The 14718-nt window shown below is 39.4% G+C and overlaps 1 long non-coding RNA gene across 2 annotated transcripts in view; it reads left to right on the plus strand.

Moving 5' to 3' along the window:
* Window positions 1-14718, plus strand: part of LOC133251000 (uncharacterized) — a 529862-nt gene that overhangs the window by 24132 nt on the left and 491012 nt on the right. Inside the window, exon 3 of one of the 2 annotated variants that reach the window (XR_009737478.1) lies at window positions 5859-6095. The exons of the other annotated variant lie outside the window; for it this stretch is intronic. This is a non-coding gene — a long non-coding RNA (uncharacterized LOC133251000). Of the gene's footprint in view, window positions 1-5858; window positions 6096-14718 lie in introns of those variants that run through there. 2 annotated transcript variants of the gene reach the window in all.

Raw genomic sequence — 14718 nt, forward strand, 5'->3', positions numbered from 1 at the left:
AACAACAGACTGGTTCCACATAGGAAAAGGAGTTCGTCAAGGCTGTATATTGTCACCCTGTTTATTTAACTTATATGCAGAGTACATCATGAGAAATGCTGGACTGGAAGAAACACAAACTGGAATCAAGATTGCCGGGAGAAATATCAATAACCTCAGATATGCAGATGACACCACCCTTATGGCAGAAAGTGAAGAGGAACTCAAAAGCCTCTTGATGAAAGTGAAAGTGGAGAGTGAAAAAGTTGGCTTAAAGCTCAACATTCAGAAAACGAAGATCATGGCATCCGGTCCCACCACTTCATGGGAAATAGATGGGGAAACAGTGGAAACAGTGTCAGATTTTATTTTTCTGGGCTCCAAAATCACTACAGATGGTGACTGCAGCCATGAAATTAAAAGACGCTTACTCCTTGGAAGGAAAGTTATGACCAACCTAGATAGCATATTGAAAAGCAGAGACGTTACTTTGCCAACAAAGGTTCGTCTAGTCAAGGCTATGGTTTTTCCTGTGGTCATGTATGGATGTGAGAGTTGGACTGTGAAGAAGGCTGAGCGCCAAAGAATTGATGCTTTTGAACTGTGGTGTTGGAGAAGATTCTTGAGAGTCCCTTGGACTGCAAGGAGATCCAACCAGTCCATTCTGAAGGAGATCAGCCCTGGGATTTCTTTGGAAGGAATGATGCTAAAGCTGAAACTCCAGTACTTTGGCCACCTCATGCGAAGAGTTGACTCATTGGAAAAGACTCTGATGCTGGGAGGGATTGGGGGCAGGAGGAGAAGGGGATGACAGAGGGTGAGATGGCTGGATGGCATCACTGACTAGATGGACGTGAGTCTGAGTGAACTCTGGGAGTTGGTGATGGACAGGGAGGCCTGGCGTGCTGCCATTCATGGGGTCGCAAAGGGTCGGACATGACTGAGCGACTGATCTGATCTGATCTGAAGGTGCTAGAACCATTCTTTTCCCTGTGTTATCTAACCCATCTTTTTATTCATTGCAGTAAAAATCACCCTAAGTAATCCATTGCCCAGTGCTTAGATTTCCCCTGATTTTAGGACATATAAATCTCTACCTGAGCTTGGTGACACAGCTCATAATATTATCTCCCCTTTTTTATGATCCCTTCTTTGTGACCTCTTCACCAGGACAAATCCCAGTGGTTCTTCATCATTCAATTCTGAAGGCTCAAATCCCAAGTCAGTATCTTTTGTGTTTTTTTTTTTTTTTCCAGTACTGCTAAAGTCCCTGCAATCTGGAGCTTGTGAAGCTCTGAGTGACCAAGGAATAGCTGTATATCACACCCAGGGCTTTCACATCAAAGTACTCAGTGGAGACTTCATCCTGCTCAAAATGACAAATTAAAACGAATCCCAGAGCTTTATTCTTAAAGAACATAAGACATGTTTTCTTTTTGAACATTTCATTGCACTGTCTTCAGAATCAAGCTCTCTAAAGAACATTATTATACCTTGAGATTCTTGACACATTTCCTAATAATTTGAAGCTTCTGACATTAATACAATAAAAGATTGCACTTCTGGAAAAAAAAAATCAATGAATCTTTTTGGCAATCGTCCTAAATCTGTAGAGATTAAATTCACTTCCCAGACATTGCTATTTCATATCAAATACAGAGTCCCACAGTATAATTAAGATAGTTGTAGAACCATATATTTCATACCCTAGCTGTCTGCTTTAAACTATCTTGGGAAGTTCAAAAATAATAAGGAAGCTACATCTTAACCAGAGTAATTACATTTGCTAAGCAGAATGGGATGAGCAAGAGCTATGTAAAGGAATAAAATAAATCCACCAGAAAATCAAGAACTTCTACATTCATTCTGATATATAAACCTTGCTGATAAAAGAAAAAAGGCTCACCTCCAGTTACAACTCCCAGGAGAATGGCAGCTATTATCCCCTATTGAGTTGGTACTTACCATATACAGCCTGAACAATTCATACAGAAAAATAAACCGTAACATTCCTGTTTATTATTACTTTAGCTGAGAGGTGGTGACATTAAACAGTTCTGCACTGCTGCTATCAATCAGCAGGCTGGTGATGTTCTCAGCATGGGACTAAGATTCCTTGGAAACCATGCTCATCAAAGCAAGCAGCTGTCAGAATTCTTCAAATTAAACTGTTATTATGGTAGTATTCATTAGTCAGTTACTGACTATTAAGATATTTTTTATATCGGCACCATTGACATTGGCTGTTGCTTTTTAATATGCAAGTTACATATAAACATGATTCAGTGGCTCGTGTGAGGATGACAGACTCTATTAGAGCTTGGTGTCCACTGTCTAAAGGCTGCAGCAAAGGGCTCCTGTCTCATCCATGCACACTTGAATTTCCCTGAGAAGTTGGATGTTTGTTCTGGTGGTTAGACTAGGGAGAAGGGTAGTAATAATACATTTCAACACTAGTATTTGCCCGGCAAAGTGATAGCTCAACATCAGAAATTACAACTCTGAAAGCTGTTTCTGAGCCCCTGATGACAGTGGTTTATGCTTCTCCAGCTTGATGGTTTGGATTTCCTTTTTGTCTGAGTTGCTAGGCACGTGTTTAACTTTTGCTTGAAATCCAGAATCAAACAAAGGATGTCAAATAGGGTGTGTAGAGAAGTAAAAAGGAAAATCAGATGCAAGCTCTGATAGGAGAAAAAATAGGAAAATACTTGGGTTCTTATTGATTTAAATAGTATCCTTGGCATTTAAAAGTTCTTAAGCTTTAGTTTTTAGTTTCAAGGCAAATTTGACCTAAGTAATTTTACTTCAACTAGAAAAGAATGTGTATTAAATACTTACTAGCCTAGAAAGAGTGATGTATTATTTACACACGGAGCACAAACTCCTTCATACATAGAAACCAAGATCTTCTAGGTTTCCCCTTCCCTCATGCTAATACTCATATGGAACAACAGTCTGTTTTGTTGAAATGGAGAATATTTAGTCCAAATTGTTTATGTTGTAGATGAAGAGAGATTCAATGCATTAGGTCACTGGTGTCAGCCTTAATTTTGTTTTTCTCCTCTATTTTCAAAATCATCTTGGATCTCCCATTCCACCCAGAAGTCAAGCCATTTCCAGGTCCTCACATGCATGACGATGCCGACAGACTGAGTATAAACCATCTTTACCTCTGCTGCAAGGGAGTGTGGGATTAGTCATTTTCTTTGACCCAGATTCTGAGATCCCTATTTGAGATTCAACATCAGGGTAGGGCTTGATTTGGTGTGTAGGTGTCAGTGTGAACCACTGATACCACGTTAATAGCTTGTGAAAACCATTGATATCACGTTAATAGCTTGTGAAACCATTAACTTTCAGGAATTTTGCAAGCCATCAACATGTTAATGGCTTGAAATGATGGGCTATGGTTGGATGGACTCTTTACAACATGGAAACTGGCAAATACTACAAGTCAAGCAGTGTTGGTGGTTGTTTCTTCTGGAGATTTGTTTGTTCTCCATTTATTAGCACATGGCTGTTTTGCTGCTGAGTCTCTTTTGCAATGTTTAGAATGCAGGAGCAAAGTGAGTACTCTGCTAATGAGCATTGCCACAATCACTCCTGATAAATTCATCCAGCAAAGAGTTACCATATTTCAGGCACTTTGGCCACCTACCATTGTGCTGAACAAGTGAAAAATTTCAACCCACCATCTGCATGTAAACCTCAAGTCCTTAAGTCCTGCATCTGCATCTGACTGGAAGAAGGAAGACACTTTTGTAAATCTCTCAAAGGGACTCATAAAGCCATGGGAGTGTGGTTTGGGACCTGCAGCCCTGTGTTTGTCAAGAGTGCTACTTTTTATTAATTTCCTAGAGAGAACTGTGGTCTCTGCACTTACTGAAGACATGGAAATGAACAAGTCAAAGTTGTGATTTCACAGCTCACCTTCAAGGAAGGGGACAAAATGAACATGATTCAGGAAAATGATGATGCCTTGAAGCAAAGCTCTAAGGAGATGTGAGAGAGATGGAAGGTAGTGAGAGGGGGGCTGCTGTGGGTCAGGAGTTCAGGACAGGCCTCTCTGTGGTCTTGGGAAAGAGCACTGCAAAAGGAGAGCAAACGCCCAGTGTCCAGAGTGAGCTTGTGCTACTCAAGAACAGAAAACACCCAAGGTGACTGGAGGAGAGTAAGATACATAGAGAGGGGTATAAGATGGGAACAGTGAGGAGAACAGGGGCCTTTCTTGTCTATAGGATGGAATTTGGGTGTTATTCTATGTGTAGTGAGAAGCTACTGGAAAGATTTCAACAGAGAATAGTTTGCATTTTTTAAACAATCACTCAGGCTTTTGTATGGAAATTAGACTGTAAAGGAAACAAAAGTACACACAGGAGACCAGTTACAAGAATGAATCCTGCTGTCCTACACCTGAGTGCACACTTCCCAAGACAGGGGTTCTTTGTGTGTGAATTTTTATTTATAGTAGAATCTTGCCTCTGAAGCCCTCCTGGTTCAGTTACCACTCACAGCTCAAGGACCCAACTTCCACCTCTGTAAGCATTTGGTTTTCCTTGAATTGTTTCTAAATTAGTTTTTATTAACTGTATATCATGGTGTATTTACTGAAATGATTTAAAAGGTAATTTAAGGAGCATGGGACAATGGAAATAGAGCACCAAGCATGGGAAAAATATGCCCCTTACATACCAAAATCAATTTGTTTGCAATCTCACCTAGGGTTGTTATGAAATAATAACTCTTTCAGGACTGAGACAGTCTTTTCTAAATTGGTATTTGTCCACTCTGGAAGCATGCTGATGTCATCTGAGGATTTTAAAAATACCTATGCCCAGGTGTAACCCCAAGAGTTTCTGATTTCATTGGTCTACGGGAGAATGAAGACATTGCAGTGTTTTTAAAGCTACCCAGATAATTCTAATGTATAACCATGGTTGAATATTATACTTCCGAGTGCCTGGGCTTTTGGCCAAGACAAAAGGAAAATTGGTTGACTCCATGTGGCACAAAAGCAGCATCACCTGTCTCCTTTGAGCCTGGAATCATGAATAGCAGCTTTGTTTTCTGTTTTGTTTTGTTTTCCCATGAAGAATAGACAGTTCATTATAGTTTAGGCCCCAAATAGTAAGAGACTATTTCTAGAACTTAGGGCATGAGCTAAGTAGAGATGTCATCCATCCCAAGAAAGAGATGTAAGCCGTCTCAAATACTAGATTTCTAGAAGTGAGTGTTTGCCATATAGAGACTGATTCTATTTTATTTTAATTCAGTGTAAAATACAAATCTGACGTGGAATAATGGGAGAGTCCCCTCCTATAATTCCAGCCACTCAGGTACTCAGATCTTAGAAGGAAACGTGTACCCAAATAAATGTCAAAAGAGCTCTCTCATGCTTTTAACCACCTGCCCCCAATATCTTGACCTTCCAGAAAATTAACATTCATCAGGGAATGATGCAAAAAAAAAAAAAAAGAGTTTGAGAGTTTCAGGAAAGGGGAAGAAAATGAGAAAAGGACATGCACTTCTCTCCTAATTTCCATCGAGCATTGTAAGGGACTTTCCCCAAATTATCTCACTTACTACCAAAATAACCCATTATTAATATCACCTCCATTTTGCAGTTGCTAAAACTGAGGCTTTCAATGTTAAGTGATTTTTTTTGGTCAAGATCCCACATCTAGAAAACAGCAGAGAAGGAATCAAATTCAAAATCCCATATTCTTTCATTGTACTATAGTTCTTTCTCAGATAAAATCAAGTGGGGCAAAGGTGCTTAGAACTGGGAAAACTGGAAAACAGATCATGGAAAATCTGGAAAATTAATAGAATGAAGAGAGACAAATGTCAAAAGCATTTTTCTTTCCTGTTCTTTCTAGAGAAGAGGTACTATATCAAGGTTTCCAAATAGGAATTTCACATGGAATATGGAGGGATTCCCCAGCTACAAAAGCCTTCATGGAACAGGTCAGCAATGACATGGACTGCAAAATGTGGAAAAGAAGAGAGACAGGTTAGAAGCACATTACACCAAGGATCGGCAGATTGCTTTATGTGTTAAAAGACAACTCTTCCTTTTCCTCATCTCTCCCATAAAAGCATTGCAGAGACACTGACTTTGAAATGGCTTTTTTTTTTTTTTTTCATTTTTTCTTTGTCCAACTATGACATTCAGGAAAAATTCCTATCAGCTTCTATGTTTATTTTACATAAAAGCCCATTCATCATGGTGATACAGAAGAAAAGGTCTTCAGAACTTTTTCTTTTTTAATCCTCAAAGGGATTTTGAGAGTTCTGCAGAGTGGACCTGTTCTTTCCCATGGAGCAAGCATTTGCTGAAATGAACCAAGGAAATGGAAGCCAGTATTTTCTACCTGCTGCAACCCACTCAATACGTTTATTTTGAGCACTTTGACACCTAGCTTCTAGTTAAACAATAATTTCATACAGAACTCCACTTTCCATTTTGAAATCATTGTCATTGCTAAAGGGACAAAACAGCTTCTTCTCAACAAATAAAAATCTTGATTTTAGCCATTTACTCCAATCAGCAACTAACCTCCCGTCAAACTAAAAGAAATGCAGCGGCACACAGATTTTCATAAAGGTTTATGAGTACTTTCCAACATGTTGTTTTTTTCAACGTTCTTCCAATGATTCTCTTGAAGGTTCTATCAAATTTCTAAGTCTTTAGGAAATCTTATGTGTCCTTATAAATGGCCAGTGGACGTCTGTATTCTGCCCATCCATGCAGTGTATATGGGCCTTTCTCTTTATTTTGAGTTCCAAAGACCAAAACAAAAAAAGTTGAACACAAAGCACTCACTGTTTGCGAAAGGTTGGGATGATATCAGAGGCTGCCAATCGGGTTATCTGTTAGGGAGGCTGTTTGAATCCTGCCGCCTCCTTGGTTTCCTGGTGTAAAGGCTGCTGTAGCCGTTTCGTGCACTTGGGGAAATTTTTATTCTTTGCATTGTCATATCTGTGAAATAGAACTGTTTGATGACAACACTGCTGTGAAGTAGAAGGTAACCTTTGCTTCACTATCAGGCAACTGGGGAAATGCAGTCGTATCTCAGGGCTAAGACTGATGTCATTAAAAGACAAGGCTGTTAAAAGAGAAACACAAAACATGGACTTCCACTGCATTCTCCCTAGTAGGAAGACATTCCATCCGAGAACAAATGGCATGACTGGGTAGGACTACTCCGGGAGTTCCAGTGCCACGCTGGGACAAGAGGCGTTGACAGCTGCCAGGAAACCAAACTGTGACGTAATGCAAGTATATCATGATGCAGTTGTGTTTCCTCTCTGTTTGTTTCGTTGCCCTAAGCAAGAGAACTTTATAAATAAAACCCCAAGGCAGAGGACCAAACTTGGTGTTGGAGACTTTAATTTTCCAAATTAGTAACCATTCTAAACCATAACGTCTAGCTCAGGGTTTGAGTTGGTACTCTTTTTATCTGAACCTAATATAGAAGCATCTCTTCTTTGGGGGAATGCCTGGGTATCCATAAAAAGGTGACCATAAAGATTCTCTTTATATGCTGCTATATTCTGAATAATAACTTTTCTTAAGTGTGTGCTATATTCTTAAGCTCAGTATTAGAGAAAATTTTAGCTATTGCTCTTACCAGCAGTATGATAGTTTAATTACTAAGTCATGTCTGACTCTCGCAACCCCATGGACTCTGGCAGGGAGTCTGCCAGGCTCCTCTGTCCATGGGATTTTCCAAGCAAGAATACTGAAGTGGGTTGCCATTTCCTTCTCCAAGGGATTTTCCTGACCCAGGGATAGAACCCCAGTCTCTTGCATCACAGATGGATTGTTTACTGACTGAATTACCAGTGAAGCCGGGCAGGTACTAAAGACCACTTTTTTAGCTGCCGTTTCCATTATTTGAGGATCAATTGTTCTGATTCTAGGCAACTCTGGTATCTTCAGTGATTTATTATTCACTTTGTGAATTTTTTGACCCTTTCTTTGTTTCCTTTCTCTCTCCCACTGCATTATCTTTACTTCACCATTCACTCTTACACTCTTATCTTTCCAAATAGAGATCAAGAATATAGGGCTGAAGCCAGGCAGCGTGACTCCTTGGGAAAATGGATGAGGACTGGATGGGTGAGGAAGTACTGGGAATTCTTGGCTGAAATGCAGTTTTAGAATTTTCTATGGATTTTATTATCTCTGCTCTTATTCTTTCCCATCCAAAATTATAATTGAAATATAACAGTTTTATGTATCTGCATCTGGATATAATGCAGTCTGTGCACTCTGCCTATAAAGATGCTTGGATTGGTAAAACATCTGGAGAAAAAGAGGGGTTTTGATATTATCTAAACTTTGGATGTTGTCATTTTTTTATTTGCCTATCCAGTGTTTATAAAAGAATAAGATTTTCCACATTGTTGATAGAAATTGTATATTGAAATCATATGGAGATCTTTTTTCAAAGTACACATGTACCATGTCCAAGCCTGGAGATTCTAATTTAATTTTCTGTGTTGGAGATCAGGCCTGTATGCTTTTTAAAACTTTTCAGGTGATTCTGAACTAGGCCTCTAACTGAAAACCAATAGGGTGAAGACAAATTAATTTTTATATGTTTTCTGTGATGGTATTACTTTGACTCATAAAAAAAAGTCACTACTTCTCTACTATCCATTTTTAAAAGAATCCTCTGGAGGTTGTTTATATGATTTTTATTTACATACACATTTCCATAGGTGAAATTTTTAAAAGCTCCACTCTACTGAGTTACATGCTGCAATCCTGATTGCTATATTCATTTTAGTCAGCAAATAGAATTCTCAATCTCACCAATTAGAAAACAGACATAAAAATACCTGTGATAAGATGCTTAACTATGGATCATCGAAAAAGCAAGAGAGTTCCAGAAAAACATCTATTTTTGCTCCATCGATATGCCCAAGCCTTTGACTGTGTGGATCACAATACACTGTGGAAAATTCTGAAAGAGATGGGAATACCAGACCACCTGACCTGCCTCTTGAGAAACCTGTATGCAGGTCAGGAAGCAACAGTTAGAACTGGACATGGAACAACAGACTGGTTCAACATAGGAAAAGGAGTATGTCAAGGCTGTGTATTGTCACCCTGTTTATTTAACTTATATGCAGAGTACATCATGAGAAACGCTGGGCTGGAGAAAGCACAAGCTGGAATCAAGAATGCCCGGAGAAGTATCAATAACCTCAGATATGCAGATGACACCACCCTTATGGCAGAAAGTGAAGAAGAACTAAATACTCTCTTGATGAAAGTGAAAGAGGAGAGTGAAAAAGTTGGCTTAAAGCTCAACAGTTAGAAAACTAAGATCATGGCATCTGGTCCCATCACTTCACAGAAAACAGATGGGGAAACAATGGCTGACTTTGTTTTGCGGGGGCTCCTAAATCACTGCAGAAGGTGATTGCAGCCATGAAATTAAAAGACAGTTACTCTTTGGAAGGAAAGTTATGACCAACCTAGACAGCATATTGAAAAGCAGAGATATTACTTTACCAACAAAGGTCTGTCTAGTCAAGGCTATGGTTTTTCCAGTAGTCATGTATGGATGTGAGAGTTGGACTATAAAGAAAGCTGAGCACAGAAAAATTGATGCTTTTGAACTGTGGTGTTGGAGAAGACTCTTGAGAGTCCCTTGGACTGCAAGGAGATCCAACCAGTCCATCCTAAAAGAAATCAGTCCTCAGTGTTCATTGGAAAGACTGATGTTGAAGCTTAAATTCCAGTACTTTGGCCACCTGATGCGAAGAGCTGACTCATTTGAAAAGACCCTGATGCTGGCAAAGATTGAGGGCAGGAGGAGAAGGGGATGACAGAGGATGAGATGGTTGGATGGCATCACTGACTCGATGGACATGGGTTTGGGTAGACTCTGGCAGTTGGTGATGGACAGGGAGACCTGGTGTGCTGCGATTCATGGGGTCTCAGAGTCAGACACGACTGAGCGACTGAACTGATAGTAAACCAAAGATTGGATTATACATCAGAAATATGGGTCTGATCACATCTGTGCCCTTAACTCTAGGGCTCAGTATCTGCATTGGTTAAATGCAGAGTTGGTTAAGGTAAGCCCTGGGGTCCTCTTTGGCTTCAGCATTATGGGATGCCATTTACATTCTAGTCCTGTGTGAAATGGACTGGCAGTTGCTAACTGAAACAAATGCATGAGGAGTTGCCTTTGCTGCTTGCCAGAGGACCACTGTAGCTATGGAGCCAGGAGTACCCAGGAGCTACCCTTTCCCTGTGCCATCTGCCCCAGCCAGGAATGGTTTGGTCCACATAACGTGTTATCTAGGTAGTGGGCCTTAGACTGTCAGATTGCCTGTCAATTTCAGTTCCTTTGGATTCATGACCCTTAAAGGTATTAGTATCAGACTTTATTTTTTGGGGCTCCAAAATCACAGCAGATGGTGGCTGCAGCCATGAAATTAAAAGATGCTTACTCCTTGGAAGAAAAGTTATGACCAACCTAGATAGCATATTCAGAAGTAGAGACATTACTTTGCCAACAAAGGTCCGTCTAGTCAAGGCTATGGTTTTTCCATTGATCATGTATGGATGTGAGAGTTGGACTGTGAAGAAGGCTGGGTGCCAAAGAATTGATGCTTTTGAACTGTGGTGTTGGAGAAGACTCTTGAGAGTCCCTTGGACTGCAAGGAGATCCAACCAGTCCATTCTGAAGGAGATCAGCCCTGGGATTTCTTTGGAAAGAATGATGCTAAGGCTGAAACTCCAGTACTTTGGCCGCCTCATGAGAAGAGTTGACTCATTGGAAAAGACTCTGATGCAGGGAGGGATTGGGGACAGGAAGAGAAGGGGACGATGGAGGATGAGATGGCTGGATGGCATCACTGACTTGATGGACGAGTCTGAGTGAACTCCAGGGGTTGGTGATGGACAGGGAGGCCTGGCGTGCTGCAATTCATGGGGTCGCAAGGAGTCGGACACAACTGAGCAACTGAACTGAAAGGTATCAGTTGCCTGAATTACTGACTGATGATGACTGTCACGTATACACAATTAACTCTTAGTTTCACTAGCCCTAAAATGAGACCCATATGTTGCTAATCTACACATGTGTGTTAGTCTGTCTTCCTACAGTGGAATCACAATCAGGTACTTCAAATGAGATATAGACTGGTGATTTTTAAGCACTTTGGCAGTCATGCAGAATTTCCACTCCATTGACTGATCTGTACCACACTTAGTAATGCCTATCTTTTACATATGATTTTACAACCATTTACAAGAGATTGAGCATAGAGAAGTACACTTTCTTTTTTTTCTTTGCCAAACCATACTTAAATTACCCTTGATTAAGAGTTTTTCTCCAGTTTTTCCTCTGGGTATTTGTTACAAACAACTTTTCTACTAAATAAAAATCTTTTAAAAAAATGCTGTACATAGTTAAATATAATACATCACACATACTTATATGTGATTCACAAGAATAGTTGCTTTTTTGTGCATCTTTTTTGTCGTGTAAAATAGATACTGAATTACTTCCTTTAATTTTGGAATGCCCACCATTTCTTTAATATGGTGTTGAATGAGACTTGCATGGGTATATTGTAGACCTAATAGTAATCTCTCCATTTAAACACATGCCACAAACTTTTGCTCTTAGAATCCTTCAGAGTAGTTTACTTTTAAAGTAGGGAGAAATAAACTATTTTCTATATCATACTTCCTGAGAGTTTTAAACCATTGAAGCAACAATATCTATTCTTTGTTTGTACTGGTGGTTCAGATGGAAAAGAATATATCTGCAATGCAGGAGACTTGGATTCAAATCCTGGGTCAGGAAGATCCCCTGGAGAAGGGTCTGGCAACCCACTCCAGTATTCTTGCCTGGAGAATTCCATGGACAGAGGAGCCTGATGGGCTACAGTCCATGGGGTTGCAAAGAGTCAGATACCACTGAGCAGCTAACACACCCACCCCCTCTAAATAATAGTTCTCAGCATTCTACATGTGTCAGTACCCTAGACTATCACACACTTTTGTTACCTGCCCAAATGTCTACCTACTGTATCTTCATACATTCAATGAACACCCAATGAGTATCTACTCTGAATTAGCTCTTTACAAGGCAATAAGGGAGAAGCAGTGGGAAAGAAGACACTGTCCCGATGGAGCAAGGAAGACTAATTAATTAGTAAAGAAGTACTAATGAATGAGTAAAGAAGATACTTAAGAGCATATTAAATACTATAAAGGAAAATACTTATGATCTGATACAGACTAGGGGATTATTTTGTATTGGGAAGTGAGAGAAAGCTGTACTGAGAAGGTGGCAATGTAAATTGGACTTTAATAAAAAAAAAAAAAGGAAGCCAGAGGTGATGTAGAGAAAGAGAATCTAAGCTGTGGGAAGAGTAAAGGCTGAGACACCAAGACTGCCACAAATGTGGTGCATTTGAAGGAAGAAAAGTCAGTGGTGTGAGTAAGATGAAGAATGGAGAAAAACATCTGAGAGAAAAGTGAGTTGTGGCAGAAAAACTGGACTTTATTCTACAGGCAAATGTAAGCTACAGAGTATTAATCTGCATGCAGTGGGGAGTCCCGAAAGGTAGCACTTGGTTTATATTTTAAAAATTAGCTACTGCTTGGAAGTTGGATTATAGGGAGCAACAGTAGAAGGAAATCAGCTAGGAGGAAACTATTGTCTTTATTATGGGATACTTACGAAGCACAGAGAGGAGTCTTATATGTTCTAAGTATTCAGTAAATGTTAGACATCATTGTGATTTGTCTGCTTTCTTCTCTTTCCTCTTTTTTGTTCTTCTTATGATGAGTATCATTCTCATTGTCATTATTTCCATAGTCCATTTGGGAGATGATGGTGGCTTGAACTAGAGGTTTAGGGCTGGAGACGAAAGGACAAAGTGGATGGATTTGGAAAAAGTTTGGGGTTTCTATACATCTTTTGAAGCCCAGATTTAGTCCTAACTCCTCATAACATTTCCCTGATCAATCACATTTCCTCAGTTAGCTATTAAATCATCATGAATCTACTTCTAGTCAGTTTTGTGTCTAAAACTCATTAGGTAAAGAAGGGATTTGTGAAATGCTTTGAGAATTATGAATCCCAGGTTCAGCTCTAAATATCTTTATTCTGAAGAAGGAAGAAATCTGTATTTCAAAACGTATGCTCCAGGTGATTCAAATTACGGTGGCTTGTCTACCCAACCTGGAGAAATACCAGTCCAAAGTTTGGAAAAGAGAATAAGATGGGAGATAAGAGATTTGGGAGTGTATGTATAGGTAGCAATGAAAGGGCTTTTCTGGTGGCTCAGCAGTAAAGAATCCATCTCCCAATGAAGGCGATATGGGTTTGATCCCTGGATCAGGAAGATCCCCTGGAGAAGGAAATGGCAACCCATTCCAGTGTTCTTGCCTGGGAAATCTCATGGATAGAGGAGCCTTGCGGGCTACAGTACATAGGGTTGCAAAAGTGTCAGACATGACTTAGTGACTGAATAACAACAATGCAATTAAACCATGAGCGTGGCTGCAACCGACTGAGGATAATGTGTAGAGGGAACAAAGTAGACCTAGAACTAAGCCTTGCGGGGGGAGCCTTTGAAAGAGAATGAGGAGAAAGAAAGCTGAGAGCTGTATCAGTGACGCCTAAGAGCAGAATTTCAAAAAAGTACGGTCATACATTCATTCCTAGGAAATGCTATTAGAAAGCCTTCTCTGTGCTAGGCACTGGAACACAGCAAAGAACAAAACAGACAAACATCCCTGTTTCTGTAGAATGTTAGTCAAATGAAACAAAATGGCCTGAAAACCTCAAAATAGAAAAGAGAGTTTTAAGGACTGTTAGGTAGATGCCCAAATTGCAGAGGTTTGGGAAATGAGTAGGAGATGAAAATGTGGAAACAGAAAATGTGATTTATACGTTCTAAATAGCCCTAAAGGGGAGAAAGGAACCAAGCTCTATATAGCCTCTCCCTGCAACTCATTAGAGGAAATGCATGACCTCAGGGACAAAGAAGTGAAAACCTAATTTTGAACTCTAGCACACAAAATTATAGATGTTGAAAGAGCTAAAATATCTTCAAGTGACCTGGAATCTAGAAGAACAAAAATAGAACCCTTTGCAGAATGGTCCAAAAAACTAGCAAATAACAAAGACAATCTGTTGGTTTCTAGAAGAGAGAAAAAATTTTGTAAGATTTTTTGGACTAATAAAGAATGAAAATGGGCATGAATTAAAAGTAGTCAAACATTAAAATTATGAGATTGCTATTCTGCGAAATATTTTATCCATATAAAAATAGAGGCAGAAAGGAATTTAAGACTGACTCAAATATAAAACTGTGTGACTCACACTCATTTCCTCCTTTCCTGATTGATTTCTTCCTGCTCTTTTTTCTCAGAAACTGAAAAGTGCACCTCAGGTCAGAGAAATCAGTTGAAAGTCCAGAACTATGTTCATTGTTAAAATCTGTAATATTAAGTAGAGGTGCAGATATGTCATTTATTCCAAACTCTGAAGACGTAAATGCTGTTTCCCAATGGCACGATTAGATACTCATGTATTGGGGTACAATTTCTAGTTAATAAAATTGATTATTTCCAAGTATACATTAAAGATTATTTATCTCAATTTTTTCATGATTAATATTACATGAATCAAAATTCCAAAATTTTTTGGAGTGTGTAGTATATTCAGCATAATAATATTTGGTTGGAAA

The sequence above is a fragment of the Bos javanicus genome, chromosome 7, assembly GCF_032452875.1.
Source record: "Bos javanicus breed banteng chromosome 7, ARS-OSU_banteng_1.0, whole genome shotgun sequence".
Taxonomy (NCBI): domain Eukaryota; kingdom Metazoa; phylum Chordata; class Mammalia; order Artiodactyla; family Bovidae; genus Bos; species Bos javanicus.